This window comes from Triticum dicoccoides, chromosome 3B, assembly GCF_002162155.2.
Source record: "Triticum dicoccoides isolate Atlit2015 ecotype Zavitan chromosome 3B, WEW_v2.0, whole genome shotgun sequence".
Lineage (NCBI taxonomy): Eukaryota > Viridiplantae > Streptophyta > Magnoliopsida > Poales > Poaceae > Triticum > Triticum dicoccoides.
The window spans coordinates 6,038,751-6,042,614 of record NC_041385.1 but is presented as its reverse complement, the minus strand read 5'-3'; positions in this window follow the sequence as shown (position 1 = coordinate 6,042,614).

Below are 3,864 nucleotides of genomic sequence, written 5' to 3'. Positions count from 1 at the left end.
CGTCCCGCCCCGCCGTCTCGCCCGCCCCGCTCGTCTCGCTCGTCGTGGCCGTGGCCGATGACCGCGGCCCCGTCGTCCCGCCCCGCTCGCCGTGGCCGATGACCGCGCCACCAGGGACCGTGGCGCAGACCCGTGTCCCCGCGCGGCGGCGGCAGATCCCTCATCGTGGAGCCAGCCCTCCCGCTGGTGCCACACCGCGCCGCGATGCCGTTGGCTTGGAGGCCCGTGTTCAGGCAGCCGCCGCGGCGTCGCCGGATGCGGTGGTAGGCTCTCAGGGGACCGCTTGGCAGGGGGGCCGTTGCGGCTTCCGGTGGCGCCAAGCCGTAGATCTGAGACGCCGTTTACACTTCGGTTTCGATTTGGTGCCTCCACTCCTCACCACCTCTCCCTCTCTGATCTTGTTTGTTTGTAGGCCTGGGCTTGTAGGTTATTTGTCTTCTCTGTATGTAGATGTTGTTGGATTCAGACCATAGTCGAAAGTTGGGGGCCTTTCGTGCTCTCAGGTTTGGCTATATTCCAAGTATGAGGATTTCTCTCAGGTCTGGCTAGGTTCCACAGATGGCCGCAGAGCCTTTTGTGCTCTCAGGTTTGGCTAGATTCCAAGTATTTGGATTTTTTGGGTCAATGGTCTGGGTAGGTTGGCTAGGTTCCAAAGCTGGCCACTTCTCTGTGGCCTTTTGTGCTGCCTTGCTTGGACTCGATGGGAGAGAGATAAGGGTTGGGCTAGGTTCCAAAGATGGCCACTTTTCTGTGGCCTTTTGTGCTGCCTTGCTTGGACTTGATGGGAGAGAGAGAAGGGTTTGGCTAGGTTCCAAATATTGGGATCTTTTGGAAGTTAAGGTACTCATGTGCTCTTTGTTATATTGTAAAGTATGTATATGGGGTATTCCTCTGGTTCAAAATGAATACTAGGTTAAGATCCTTACACTTGAAATTTATCATTATTTGGATACTCTGCGGTGTTGTTTTGTTTACTAAATTCTCCAGTTATTTTCAGTTTCAATTAGGCTCTGTGTAGTGATTATCTCGGCTTTTGCAATAGCAACTATACCATCGTGATGTGTAATTACAGATTGTTTTAGTGTTATAATTTGTTCTGACTTCCATGATTTATAGTATTGACATATTGAGCTTGTATGCCCTTTCCATGAATTGAGGTCTATGTAAGTCTTGGCAATGCATTGACATGGTTCTGGTAGCCATTATGATGCATGATGCACCACAACGCCAGTTCCTTTCTATCACTGATTTTTTGATAAATCTTGCTGTAGTGAAACCCAAAGAACGATATGGCTGTGAATGAAAAGGGTACTATTTATTAGTCTTATAGTGGCCTGACATGCTATCGAATTTTTTTAGTATCTAAAAAGGCAGACCAGTTTTGCAATGAATGTTTATATTTTCCATTACATTTGGTCATAAGATTTTACTTTGTTTTGCCAGGAGAGTTTCACTTCATGTAGCTACTACACCAGGAGAATTGTATGCTTGCGCCGAGGAAAATGTTATGCCAACCGTGGACAAGTGCCCTGAACTCACCTATGCCCGGTATGGATGGCTTTTCAATTTCGTGCATTGACTTCTAGATTGTAATCCTACTTGACTTTTGCATCAGTGATAAGTGAAGTTCTCTACATTCCTCGATTTTTAGTGTTAGGAGACAGAATATGTATCCTTAGTTACCTCTTCCTACATTTTTAGTTTGCCTTTTTTAACCCAAATAAACCACACCTTTACCATATTTTACACTGATGTCATATTTAATCATTGGCATAGCTTTGGAAGTTCAGTTCAGATCAAAAGATCATCCCATATGACCAGAAACTGTTTATGTTCAGATTATAAATCATATGCAATTTAATGTTTTTAAATGGATAGGGTGATTGGCAATAGATAAATGATATTAGCTTTGCATTGCAGATTATTTCCTTTTCTGGCTATAGGTTTTAGCCATTAAATTTAACTATAGGTTTGTTTCTGTAACTTGTTCGCCTTTAGAACAGGCTTTTGCGTGGCTTACAAAAGAAAAGAGTGAGTGGTTGGTGCGTGGGAGTGCACCGTGGGTCTGATCTGGATTGTTTAGCTCGGATTTTGTCGTCTTTTTACCTCTTATTTCGCTTTGGGTGCGGTGTTAGGCGTTCGTTCCTTGGATTGTAGCTATCTCCTTTTTTTTTCTCTTCTTCTTCTTTCAATTTTTTTCCTTGTCTTTGCCTTAGCCCTGAAATGCATATCTACTGTTTTGCAGGTAATCTGATGTGAGCCCGCCGTGGACGCCGGGGCCGAGGAAGGCAGCGAGGGGCCCGCCATGGACCGGTTTGACCCCGGCGCGCCGCCGCCGTTCGGGCTGGCGGACACCCACGCCGCCATCCCCAAGCATTGCCAGATGCGATTATCTGCATGTTCATTTCTTGTCTCTTTCTTTCCTCTTCTTTGACCCCCTCTTGTTGTCAGCTCCTGACTGTGTTCCCTTCTCCTCAAGGTCAGTCAGCCGTGTCGGCCTCATGTACCCACCACGAGATGAAAGATGGATTTGGAGAAGGGAGGGAGCAGGAGGAGAAGAGGAAGAAGACACCGTACCACCTCCATGCACCTCCAATTTCTCTATCCTTTTCTTGCAGGTACCCACACTTCTCTCTTCCTCCTGATTAGCCCGATCTCTTTGTTGGAAATATGCCCTAGAGGCAATAATAAATAAGTTATTATTATATTTCCTTGTTCATGATAATCGTTTATTATCCATTCTATAATTGTATTGATAGGAAACTCAGATACATGTGTGGATACATAGACAACACCATGTCCCTAGTAAGCCTCTAATTGACTAGCTCGTTGATCAATAGATGGTTACGGTTTCCTGACCATGGACATTGGATGTCGTTGATGACGAGATCACATCATTAGGAGAATGATGTGATGGACAAGACCCAATCCTAAGCCTAGCACAAAGATCGTAGTTCGTATGCTAAAGCTTTTCTAATGTCAAGTATCATTTCCTTAGACCATGAGATTGCGCAACTCCCGGATACCGTAGGAATGCTTTGGGTGTACCAAACGTCACAACGTAACTGGGTGGCTATAAAGGTGCACTACAGGTATCTCTGAAAGTGTCTGTTGGGTTGGCACGAATCGAGACTGGGATTTGTCACTCCGGTAAACGGAGAGGTATCTCTGGGCCCACTTGGTAGGACATCATCATAATGTGCACAATGTGACCAAGGGGTTGATCACGGGATGATGTGTTACGGAACGAGTAAAGAGACTTGCCGGTAACGAGATTGAACAAGGTATCGGTATACCGACGATCGAATCTCGGGCAAGAACAATACCGCTAGACAAAGGGAATTGTATACGGGATCGATTGAGTCCTTGACATCGTGGTTCATCCGATGAGATCATCGTGGAACATGTGGGAGCCGACATGGGTATCCAGATCCCGCTGTTGGTTATTGACCGGAGAACGTCTCGGTCATGTCTGCATGGTTCCCGAACCCGTAGGGTCTACACACTTAAGGTTCGATGACGCTAGGGTTATAAAGGAAGTTTGTATGTGGTTACCAAATGTTGTTCGGAGTCCCGGATGAGATCCCGGACGTCACGAGGAGTTCCGGAATGGTCCGGAGGTAAAGATTTATATATGGGAAGTCCTGTTTTGGTCACCGGAAAAGTTTCGGGTTTTATCGGTAACGTACCGGGACCACCGGGAGGGTCCCGGGGGTCCACCAAGTGGGGCCACCGGCCCTGGAGGGCTGCATGGGCCAAGTGTGGGAGGGGACCAGCCCCAGGTGGGCTGGTGCGCCCCCCCCCCACAAGGGCCCAAGGCGCCTAGGGTTGGGGGAGGGGGCGCACCCATCTAACTTGGGGGGC